At 43.1% G+C, this 13,323-nt stretch overlaps 1 protein-coding gene across 1 annotated transcript in view; it reads right to left on the bottom strand.

Annotated features, from left to right (window-relative positions):
• The window catches only part of LOC148033916 (plastid transcriptionally active protein), a 63,023-nt gene that overhangs the window by 35,095 nt on the left and 14,605 nt on the right, over window positions 1–13,323 (bottom strand). The gene's annotated exons all lie outside the window — the stretch shown is intronic.

The raw sequence follows: 13,323 nt of genomic DNA, 5'->3' as shown, positions 1-13,323 counted from the left end.
TTACCAATATATCTGGACTATGACAATCCAATGCCTCTAGTATCATGAATAAACTGAATGCCCAAATAGTAATGCAAAGGCCCCAAATCTGACATTTTAAGAGTTTACTGCAAATTTTTCTTAAATGCTGAAATTTGACCAGCATGTGTCCCTACGAGCGGAAGATCATCCAAATAAAGACAAATAACTATCAAGGATCCCCCCCTCTTTGCATACATAAATAGTAGATTCTAATGGGCAATTAATGAACCCTTGGCTGAGTAACAAGGCATCCATTTTGTCATACCAAGCTCGAGAAGCTTGCTTCAAACCATACAAAGCCTTTTTCAGCTTGCATACCAAGTGTTTGCATCCTTCAACTGCAAAACCCATGTTCTATTGAACATACGCTTCTTCTTGATGTTCCCCATGTAAGAATGCAATTTTAATGTCAAGCTGGTGCACAATCCAACTATAATGGGCAGCACCAATGCAATCATACACCCCATAGTGGTCATACACGATGTATGAGCAAATGTCTTCTCATAATCAATGCCTTTCTTTTGCAATAACCTTTTGCCACAAGTCTGACCTGGTACTTATCAATGGATCCATCCGCTTTTCATTTCAGGTTATAGACCCATTTAGTACCAATGGCTTTCTTTCCAACAAGCAATGTAACTAAATCCCATGTTTGATTCTTTATGATAGAATCATATTCAACTTGCATTGCTGCCATCCAATGCATGCTCTGTTCTGCCTCCTCAAAAGAATCAAGCTCATCATCATCAAGTGTGTTTGCTGCCATGACAAACTCCATAGTATTAGCATGATCATGCAAACGTGTTTGTCTTCGAGTACGACCAGCAAGAGGAGCATCCAAATGACTGTCTTGTAGAGTCTACAAGTACCATCTAGGTATATGTCTAGCCTCCTGATTATACACATGCTCTTGATGAACCTTGTTGGGTATTTGACTCACGCCTTACTTACGCCTACACTCATATGGGAGTGTCGGTGATCAGTAGGACACTGGGGCACTTTTTACTCTCGGTAGGAGAGGTTTTTTCCCCCAGACTTATGGTCTTATTGTCGTATGTACTTATGTGCTTATGTTACACACATTTGGGCACTTAGTGTGTGTCGGGTGTGAACACCCCCCTACAACCCTAAGGTTTAAGGGTTGTACTTTGTACTTTCAGATTACACTCATTCAGTCTATTATCTTGGGTGTCGTGCTTCAACTCTGTCTCTCACTCTCACACTGTCTACTGAATCTCTGTTGTACCTTGATCCTCTGTTCTCACATTTGGTATCAGAGCGGTCCTCAGTCAGCAGCCCGCAGCCCCCGCCAGTTTTGCCCCCGTGTCGCCAGCTCCAGACCTGCCCAGTCCTGCCTGCGTCTGTCAGCCCGTCAGCGCGCAGCACCAGACGACTCCTCTGCCCTGCGCGCAGCTCCAACAGACAACGCACAACACTGCCCTGCCCAGACGCCACCTGTACCTGCACGCGCCCTGCCCAGGCGTTATTCCTCTGTGCGTAGCCTTTAGCTCAAGTGTCCGCCTGTAGTCCGCCCGCCAAACGATTCGACTGTCCTGCGTCGTCTGTAGTCCACGTCAGCAGCACTAAGTCAAACGACACCCGCCAGACGACCTACCACGCGCAGCCCGCCTGCTCGCCGTTTTGAAACGTCCACGTCAGCAGCTCGCGACTGTCATACAGTCCACTCGTCAACGGACCCGTCACACGCGACTGTCCTGCGCTGCCAAATTGCCCGCTGACTTAAAACTCCACGTCAGCTCTGCTCGCCACCTCGGCCGCCTGTCTGACCAGCACACGCCAGTCTGCTCCACGTCAGGTAAAATTTCCAACAAGTTTTTTTAATTTCAACCCAGAACACAGTTCTGGAAGAGGAGGTTCACACGCGACAAGCACAGCATAGGTGTGATTTAAATTTCATGCAAATTTCTGGACTGGATCGTCAGAAATTTTGGGGCTTTTGTGTATTTTAAGGACAGTTGCATTTGAATTGCTGATACAGTCACAGAAAGACTGTTTTTGACAAAAATTTTGGCAAAAATTTTGGGGATTTTGAGATAACAGTGATGCAGTGCACTGTTTGCACCTTGGGAAGCGTGCATTAAAAGACAGTTTTCTGACAGAGTACGCCCTTGCACATTAATTGCAGAAACGTATTTGCTGCAATTTCTGGAAATTTGCAGATTTCCAGTTAATACTGCTTTGACATTGCTCATTTTGTCTTTGGAAATTTGTCATCATGGCAAATCAAGGAGGTGATGTTTTTACGTATGTATCCAAGGAGGACAGACTAGACGGAAACAACTATTCCCTTTGGTCATTCATGATGAAGAATGTATTAGTGGCCAAGAATTTATGGGATTATGTCAGTGGAGAGGAAACTCGACCGGGAGTTGTAGCTCCCGTTACTCCTCCTCCCCAAGGCGCACGTGGACAACGGGGACCTCAGCCCGCTCCACCTCAGCAACTTCCACCAAGAACTGCAGCTCAAAAAGCTAAGGATACCCGTGATGCACAGGCCTTGTCACTGATTGCTCTGGCAGTTCAGCGGTCCATCATACCTCATATCCGTTCGGCATCTTCTTCACGAGATGCATGGTTGACTTTGGAGCATATGTTTGCAGGAAAGAATGAGACTCGGATCTCTTTCTTGAAGAAAGAGTTGGAAACTCTGAAGATGCATGAAGGTGATTCTATCCAGGATCACTTAAACAAGATTCAGGACTTGAGGGAGCAGATCATGAATGTAGATGAGTATTTTTCGGATGCACAGTTGATATCCACCACCTTGAATTCCTTACCTCCTTCGTACTTGTCTTTTCATACTGCATTGAACCTCACCATGAGGATTGCTGAGCACCCACTCACTTTTATTCAGCTGGTTAGCTTGCTTCTAGAGGAGGAGCAAACACGGAAAAATAGTGGTGTGGATGCTATAGTCTCTGAGCAAGCTTTTATGGCAAGACAGAAAGGCAAGAACAGCAAGGTGAAAAATGCTCCACAGAGTTCTGGCACTTCGGGCACATCGCAGAATCAGTCACAAGGGGGGACGCAAGCAAAGAAAGGAAAATGTCATTATTGTAAGAAGCCCGGCCACAATATCACTGAGTGCAGAAAGCGCATTGCCAAAGAGAAGAAGAAGGAGTCAGGAATGTCTGTTTCTACTACTCCTTCCACTGCTAGTGAGTCCGCGTCCTTTGTTGTGGACAGGGACTATTGTTTTTACACTTGCAGTTATGACATCTCTTGGGCCGATAGAGCACTTAGCTCTACAGAGGATGCTGACACTTGGTTCTTTGACAGTGGTGCTTCTAGACATATCACATCTCGCAGAGATTTGTTTGCTTCAGTTAGTGCACCTCCCGTTGGGAAATCGGTACAGTGTGCTAATAATGCATCATACCCTGTTCGTGGTATTGGGGAGATTCAGCTCACAGCCATTGATGGCTCTATTCTCCGCCTGCAGGATGCTTTGTTTGTGTCTGGAATAAAGAAGAATTTGCTTTCTATTTCTTCTTTGGCACGTTGTGGTATGCAAGTCACCTTTGATGATGACTGTTGCATGGTTCGAGAAAAAGAATGCATGACTTTGGTCTTGACAGAATCTTTGTGTCATGGTTTATATGAGTTGGATGCTCTTTCAGTAGATCAATCAGCATACTTGACATCCACTCTTACTCCTGCTATGATACAGGCGGAGTTATGGCATGCTCGTTTAGGGCATGTAAACTTTGGCAGCTTGATGCTTTTACAGCGTACTCAGATGCTGGATAGCTTACCTCTCTTGGAGAGACCTCCTGAGCACTTATGCGAGGGATGCATTTTGGGGAAAATGCATCGGTTCTCATTTCCTCGTGATGTTGCTTTCAGAGCAACAACCAGATTGCAGTTGATGCATTCAGATGTTTGTGGGCCTATGCAGACCATGTCATTGGGTGGTTGTTATTATTTTGTGACATTCATTGATGACTTCACACGTTTTTGCTGGGTCTATTATTTGAAAAAGAAGTCAGAAGTATATGATGCATTTTTGGCTTTCAGTGCACTTGTTGAAAACCAATCTGGATGCCACATTAAGACTCTCCGTTCGGATCGAGGGGGGGAATACATGTCCTCTATGCTGAATTCTTTTTTGCAGCAGAAGGGCATAGTACATCAGTATACTACAGCTTATACTCCACAGCAGAATGGGGTAGCAGAGAGGACAAATCGGTCACTCATGGAGATGGCCAGATGTATGCTAAAGGCAAAGAGCTTGCCTCATAGTTTTTGGATGGAAGCAGTCATGTGTGCTTGCCATATTTTGAACAGATGTCCTACCAAAGCCTTGAAGACCATCACACCATTTGAGGCTTGGAACAGCCGTAGACCTTCGGTTGGTCACTTTCGTACCTTTGGGTGTCTTGCCTATGCCCATATTCCACAGGTACTTAGAAGAAAATTGGACAACAAGGCTGTTAAGTGCATTTTTATGGGATATAGCAATGAGAGCAAAGGCTACAAACTCTATGATCCCGTTACGAAGAAGGTTTTTGTCAGCAGGGATGTTGTTTTTGATGAAAAATCAGAATTATCCTTGGCTGGTTTGGACACATATCAGGCTGCCCATGATGTTTTAAAGGGCTACTGCCCATTACTTTTGGTGATTCAGCTGGAGGTTCACAAAATGAACCTAATGTTCAGCCAGCTGCTCCTATGGAAAGTGCAGAAATTCAGCCATTGGCTGATCGGAATATTCAGCATCATGTTGAAACAGAAATTCAGCAAGAGCTTGCACACAGCCAGGATGCTAGACAGCTACCTAGATGGTATTTGCAGACTATGCAAGATAGTCCTTTGGATGCACCCATGGCTGGTCGTACTAGAAGGCAAACTCGTTTGCATGATTCAGCACATATCATGGAGTTTATTATGGCAGCAAGTACTTTTGATAATGAAGAGCCTGAATGTTATGAGGATGCACAACACAAAGTGCATTGGATAGCAGCTATGCAAGCTGAATTAGATTCTATTACTAAGAATCAAACTTGGGATTTGGTGTCCTTGCCATTTGGGAAGAAAGCCATTGGAACGAAATGGATCTACAAATTGAAAAGAAAAGCAGATGGATCCATTGATAAATACAAGGCACGGCTGGTAGCTAAAGGCTACGCACAGAAAAAGGGCATTGATTATGAGGAGACATTTGCTCCTACTTCCCGTATGGCGACCATCAGGTCTATGATTGCTTTGGCTGCACATTATGGTTGGACAGTACATCAGCTAGATATCAAGACTGCATTTTTACATGGGGAACTTCAGGAGGAAGTTTATGTACAGCAGCCCCACAATACCGCGGAAGTGGAGCGGCCCGGCCTTATCAACTTGATCAACAACTTGGCAGAACAGGAAGTCCTAGACATGGAAGGAGGTAGCTCAGGCTGTAGAGGCAACGAGGAGCTTAACCTAGGAGACTTTCCTAAGGTTGTTCAACATTTAGTGAACCGATACGACACTCAAACCCAGCTAGAACACCACAATAGGCCAATAGAGGACATCATAGCAGACCTAGAGGAGGAGAGGAAGCTGGCCCAGACGGCTCTACAAGGCCTAGCCACATACAACCAGGACCAGCAAACTAGGATCTTACCCTCCCTTCCACTTGATTAGTCAAGTCTTCACGAGCAAGCACAAGATACCTCATTTGCCAAAGACATGTAGGCATTGTGACCAAATCCACCACCCACTTAAAATGAAGAGACAATGGATATGTGGGTTGCAATCCATCCCGATGTCTCACAGATGAATACAATTGACATGTCGTACATGTTTCCACAAAGTGAGCAACATCCTTATACATACCCTGCCACCAATATCTTTCTTTGATCTTTGCAAAAGTATCCCAAACACCTCTATGACCAGCCCATAAGCTTTCATGAAATTCTTGCATAATAGTTACTTGTAAAGCTCTATCACCCAAAACTCGCAATGGCATACCCTGTTTCTTTTTAGCATGTTTTCATAAGTATCCATCTTTTTAAAAAAAACCCATACGCTTTCCTCTTGAATTTCTTAAACTCCTCATCTGACCATTCATCTCTCTTTGTTAATGTACTGAGGTATTGACCAATTCTCAGCCACTCTCCTGTATATTTGTCTTCCAGAAACACTTCTACACAAGATACAAAACATCTAAAGTGTCTTCTCTTTGTTGTCCAAGCTTCTATTAAAGTTGTAGCAACACCTTGCATTGCTAAATTCACTCTTGCAACATCATTTTCAGCCCATAGGAAAGTCATCTTCTTCCTCCTCATCCATCATCCCATCTTCATTCTCATAACGTACTCAAGATAGCATGTCTGCCACTGGGTTATCTCTTCCTGCAATATGCTGAAATTCAGGGTTCAAAGATTTGATGTATGCAATCCGCCGGAGCATAGCAATGTCCGGAGTAGCACAACTAGTAATCATACCCAATACTGGCAAACAATCGGTCTCAATGACTACATGAGCACCCATAAAATACTCCTTATCACATTTAAGGGCTGTCACAATTCCCCATAATTCTCTTTTAACCTGTGGATATCTTCTCTGCCGTTAAGTCAATACTTTAGCACCAAAGCGAATTGCATATCCTTGCCCTTCCTCATCATATTGCCCAATTGCCCATCCAATCCCGATTGGGCTTGTATCAACAGTAATAATGATAGACTTTCCATGTGAATAGTCAGCCTTTCTCAATGTAGGAGCAGATTTTAAGAGTTGCTTCAATTTCTTCATTGCTTTCTGATGCTTCCTTTCCCAATGAAATTTCTGAATTTTCCTTAGAAGCTGATAAAGAGCATCGGCTACATGTGCAAAGTGAGGAATCCATATCAAATAGAACATACATGTTCCCAAGAATCTACGTACCTCTGATATATTCGTGCATACATCTTGCATTCTATCAATCCCATCTATTTTTGCTGGTGATGGCCTTCGCCCATAAGGCCCACACATATGACCAACAATCAAAACCTCTTCAACTCCAAAGACAGACTTTTGTCCAAAAAGAGTTAAATGCACCTCTTCTAGACGTGTCAAGATCCTCTCACAATCCACAATATGGTCTGCAACAAACTGTCTGCATCCATGAGCATCCATCTCTTTATTCTTTTCATCCACTGCACACCCTTTGATTGGAACATCATCCAAAAAGGGCATAGTCAATTGTGATATAAAATCCCTGAGTACCCTATTCATAGCATTTGTCATGTGTGCCACTGAGTTTGTTGCGCCCTATGGGAGAGTACACATCCGTACTAACCCCAAAGGAGTCTTCATGGTTGTGATATCCCTGCTTTCAATTGCAAGCTGAAACTGATCATAACCTGAGTAAAGATCACCCAAAGAATAGATCGCTCTGCCTGCAAAAGCCTCTGCAAATTCATCAACCACACGACCTGCACCCACATTTCTTATGGTCACTTTATTGACCGGTTGCATGTCTTGAATAAGTCTCGAAGCCCCATTCTTTTTGGGCACAGTAAACCAACGATTTGAGTACGGGGCTGAAGAAGGCTCCAAGATCTTCATGCGAATCTTTTCATTTAGCAAATCCATCAGCTTTGGCAAGTAAGCTTTAGGCACTGGAATAGGCCTCAAGTTCCATGGTACATGTGGCACAGTAAATATGACCATAGGAGAGACAACATTTGGATCCACACAACCTATTTCACTTGGCTGAAATGCAAATGCCTTCCCATGTCTAGACAACATCCGCATAAAACAGTCTCTCAGCAGGCAAAAGAAACCCTTCTGCACCAACTTTCAATTCCTGTAATGTTTCAGATGTAAACTGATGACCTATATCTTTAGAATCCCGTAAGTTTGGCTGCCTTGCCACTTTTTCATACATACCCTCACTCTCTGGTGAAAGTGGCAAAGCAATTGGTTTCACTTTTTTGTCAACTATCTTATACTTTGTCTCCACAAGTGCTTCAGCCCATTGTAATCCTTCCTGCTGAGCAAACAATGCTATAACATCATATATATCCAAAGAACATACTGACAACACTCTGTTTTCAGCCTCATTTTCTGTATGTATAGTTGCTGAAATTTCAGCCATAGTGTCAGTAATATTCAGCCCATAAAAGATGCCTGAAATGCCATCATTTTCAGCTAACAACCCCAATGCTCTCAGTTTCTTAGTAGCCCATTTCATAGATATGCGTTCAGCCCTACACATAGCTTCCATAGGCTTAAGCCAACATGAACTGTTGCTGTAAACTGAGAATTACCAATAAAAAATACATGCTTCATTTCATCAAGAGGCGAGTACACCCACTGAACAGCACTACTGTAGCCCCGCATTACAACAATGCTTAATGAAAATCCAGGTCTTTGAATTCCCTTGCATTTGGAACCAAAGGAGACTCTCAAAGCGTATCCCGATTTCTAGGATGATTAACACAAACAATAAGAAATTGGACTGCTTTTCTCCCATCCTTGCTTCTGACTCTTGCATAAGTAGAACCATCATCAAGCACCTTTGTTTCCATACGCACACCTTTAATATAGGGCTGTCCCAAAATCACTGCATATGAGAAATTATCTTACACAAAGAAGTGTTGCTCTTCCTGTACATCACCAATCGTCACTTTACATTAGGACATGCAGCATAGAACTCCCCTGAAGAATTGTTTGTAGCCCTCATTCGCCAATCATGATCAGTGTCTATAGGCCATGCACCATTTTCATACAATCCCCGCTCAATGACATTTATCTCAGACCCATGGTCAAGTAAAGCAACACAAGGAGTTTCACGTTCCCCTATTTTCACTACCGTTTCAGTGGTAGCTCTAGCCCAATGATTTTTTGTGTAGTGACTTTGAGGAATAAATCCTAGAGTCTCTTCTCCATATTGTTGCATTTGCCTTACTCCACCATGCATATTGCTACAAGACAATGCATTTTCACCCACTTTCTTCTCTTTTACACATGCTGCCATTGATTAGTAGCATCCTGCATAGACAATCCTGTACTTACTTCATGCTCATATTCAGCCCGAATATCCAACAAACCAGTCTCCTCTTCAAATTGCAGCAATGCACTAGTGGTATCACCAAGAAACTGACACTTCCTTTTAATTATGTCAATGATCTCATCATGAAATTCTCGCTTGGCAATGCCAAGCACCTCTCCCAAGGTAAATTCCACCCGACTGTTTAAGATCCGTTCTTCAAGAACCTTCTTAAGATCTGTGGCTGTCTCAATGTCAGATTGCAGCTTATATCCTAGTTATTTGCCCTTCTTTTTGCCCTCTTGTTTGTTATCCTGTTTTTGCTCCTAACTGACCTCTTCCATAACATGCTCGGGAGGTGGCTGATTTGCAGCTTTAGGCTGATCCACACTTCTTCTTGTCATTCTTTTAGATGTCCTTGCAATATCTTCATCTCTTTTTCGTTTTTCTTCCACAAGAACATCCGTGTTTTGTACCTTTACTAAATATGCATATACTGAATATGCATCTACCGGTGATTCCCAACCAGTTATGCCACGAATGTCTTGCCCTACATGAGACATTTCACTATCAGTGACCTTTCTCTTTTCAGCTACATATAAAGCATGTATCCATATTTCAACCTTTGAACCAACCATCACTTGGCCATGCATTCTATCCAACTGTAGACCAAAAGTAGAAGTATGTACCGCCGCATAAGCATTTCGGACAGCCAAGTCTTCTAACAACTTCTGCATACCTCCCTTTCCAAAATTCAAAGCAAGAGGCAATTCCGTTTCTTGTGCATGGATCTTGCCATCTTTCCAATAGATAAGCTGTCGTACCAAGGCCTCCTAATAGGCAGCACAATCCTTTCTCTTGTGCTGCAAACTGTCACACCACATACATCTTTTTTCAGGCTTAGGGGCTGTTGCCCGTCCCCTTTCCTCTTGTCCTTTTTCGTCCAATTTTGCAACCTTCAATTGAAGATCCCACATGCCTTTGACCAATTCATCTAAGACATCTTCCCTAACAGAGGGAACAATAGCAGGTACAGCCATAGGGTTAGCCACAGAAGTAGGTAGCTTACTGGATACATCAACTATCTTGCCCGTAACAGTGGGCAAGCTAGAGACATGCAATCTTTCTCTTCTTCTATGCTTCTTCACAAGTACAGTAACAGCTTCCTTGACATGTCTCCACTCTGTTTTCAAACCTGTCTCTATAGCCTGATCCTCCAGAAAATCATCAAGCTTCTCTTGAAGCTCAGGATCAGCTGCCTGTAGAAACAATTCAATTTTCTGACTTACAAGAGCTTGTTGTTCTGCAAGATCCAACTGCTCAAATCGACTTTCAAATTCTCTTAACAATTCCGTAGCCACAACACCCTAATTGGATTGTAAAACCCACTCTTGAAAAGTCTTGCACATAATCAAACCGGTGTCCTCAATATAAAATTCTTCCCTGAGTGGTCTTTTTGAAGGCTACCCAGTCTACATCCTACAAGTATAATTCAGTAATCCGTGCCTTCAGTTCATGAACAGTAACACGTACAAAATATTGGCTCCATGCAGATTGAGCCATCCCAAAGAATTCCATCTTCTGAGCATAGGTATATACATATGCAGATACATTCCTGCCATTGAATAACTTCACCTCACGCTCAACTGCTTGCAAAGCATTCATCACAACACTTTCTGTTTGAGCTAAAGCTTGCATCACCTGTTGTTGTTGTTGTACTTGCATAAGAATATTCATATTTTGTACCAACTGTTGCAAAACATCACTGAAGAATGTATTTTAAGATTCTCCCATCTTACCTTCCCTTCTTCTCACGACCTTTCATGCCAGGTTCACCAATGTCGGAGGGGTTTTTGTCGAAAGGTCGAATCCACCGGGGATCAAAAGTAGAAGGAAGTAGAGATAGGAGATGGAAGAGAAGATAAAGAATACCCAAGTGGTAAACACTACAAAGACAAATCACAATGAATTGAATCAATATATATTGAAAGAACCTGAAATCTTCGCACTACTCAGAAGCAATCTCCAGGCATTAGATCTCTTGGAGCTTCTTTGTAGAACAAAACGTGCATAAAAATTACAACTCCATCTCTACTACTCAGAACCCAAATCCGATGGCTCCGTTGGCTCCGAAAGGGGGGTAAAACCCCAGGACGCCTAGTCACGGATCTCCCAAATCACTCCTCCTTTCAATTCAATTTGCAGTTTTCAACCTGTTTTCAGCGATCGCGACGTGTGCGATTTCGTCAATCTGTCCCTCTTGTAAAATCCCCTAATTGGTTGAGCTTTTTGCATGCCATCCTAATCTAGAAGTTTTTTTCTAACTTTTTCGGGTCTTTTACAATAAATAATATCAAAAATAGACTAAAATTATCCAAAAATCTAGTATTTTCGGATAATCCATGCAACTCACACTAGTACTAATGGCTTAGATCACATTGACTCTCTAGATCAATAAAGAAGTCGGATGATGATGCATTCCATACTTTTTCACACTGTGTCCTCATAACATCACGACAACGCGAGATGTCCCAAGTGATAATGCCAATGCCGCTCATTGTTTGTAAGCTCTCGTATGGTGGCTAAAATCTAGAAGCAATAGAACTAGTCTAAGAGTTTACAAACGAGCAATCACTAATCTAGTCAAAGAGTCTAGAACCTCGATTATGGTTGTTGTGAAGAAAACTGCTCGCCCCAACTAGCAAAGCTACTAAATGGATAAAAGATTCACCCCAAGCTGGGGGACATAGTACACATCGTCCAGCATAGCAAGGTCCAAACCTTGGTCAATAGCAAAATTGACACACCTGTGAGCTGAATCTTGACCGAGGAGTTGCTCTCAACTCGAACACGACCGGCTGCAAGGGCTCGGGTAAATATCCTAGATGAGAGTCATGCGATGTGTGGCTCCACTATCCACAATCCAAGCAGGGAAAGCAGTGCTAGGCTACCTCTGCAGTCATCTCATCAAAAGATAACTTGCAAATATGTACGAGGCTTGCATCCTCAGATGGCTTTGAAGAGATGAGTTGAGAGCAATGTTGATTGTAATGGCTGACTGGTGGTAGTGTGGATCTAGCCTCACCACTATCCTCATTTTGGTTGCCACGACTCTTAACTCCCCTACTAGGGGTTACCCGACTAAGGGACGAGGGTTTGATTCTTGGGTTTAGACTAAATGCATCTTGCCTTTGCTCATCACTCGTCGTCAGAATGACTAGCCTTTTGACAATACTAACAATACTTATTTTTCTTAAGTACGTTTTACCACCCAAGTTTTTGGGTTGGCTAGGAGTTCCCTTGTGACTCACTAGCTTGATTTTGATTTTGATCTTGATCTAAGTTTTGAGGGGAATTTTGAGGTTTCTTACCTTCTTCTTACTACTATCCCTTCTAAAAAGAAGCAACAAGAGCTCCCTCTATGGAGAACATGCTATGAAAGTGATCAAACAACCAAGCATAATACAATAGTTGACACTCAAATTCATGGAATGTGGGCATAGTGGACTACGAGATCACTTGTTGCACAAAATGAAAATATTTTCTAGGCATCTTGTTCAAGAACATAGTGTCAAAAGATGACATACCAACAAAACTGTAGGGTTTGTGGGGAGGAACACGGAGTGAACTCGGCAAACATGGAGAAGAGAAGAGAGGAGAGAAGAAACTCTTATGAATGGAATGATGAAGTTCTAAATCATGGAGTGAATGTGATACAAGGGAATAAGGATGTCGTAGCACAAGGAAGATGATGAAGACACCCACAAACCACGAACCGCAAAGTCCTCCTAAAGGGGTATGAGAGCAGTGGATAGGCTAGGGAGAAGAGGTGACAGACAAAATGAATCAGCCATGTAAAATGAGTGACAGAGGCAGCCTATAAATAGGCAAGAGATTGTCTAGGGTGGCACCCCACTGTGGGTGCCCAGCCCCTTTTTGGGACTGTCCACTATGAAACCCTAAACATAGAATGCGAAACCCTAAATGCAAAACGGAGAACGCAAACTACATGTGATGGGTTTCTTAATACCCCCTCTCAGGCTCAAAAAGGGGAAGAAGAGAAAAGGAGTCGAGCAGCCACCGTCTCTCGAAGGAGCAAACTGACGATGAGACGGTATCAAACAATCACTGTCTCTCGATGGAGCGGACTGCAAAACCGCGGGCCATGGTAGCCACTCTACCCAAAAATAGATGGAAGAAGACTACCGCTAGCATTGCAGCGATCTCTAGGAGGTCGTAGTGCCAATCGATCCTCCATGTGCTTGAAAAGACTTAGTGCACATCGGATGTGTCTTATTGCCTTGAGCATAGTACTCTAATAGCCG

Source organism: Lygodium microphyllum, chromosome 7 (genome assembly GCF_053477565.2).
Source record: "Lygodium microphyllum isolate KBCC chromosome 7, Lygodium_microphyllum_v1.1.10, whole genome shotgun sequence".
Classification (NCBI taxonomy): domain Eukaryota; kingdom Viridiplantae; phylum Streptophyta; class Polypodiopsida; order Schizaeales; family Lygodiaceae; genus Lygodium; species Lygodium microphyllum.
This window is presented reverse-complemented; position numbering and strand designations above follow the sequence as displayed.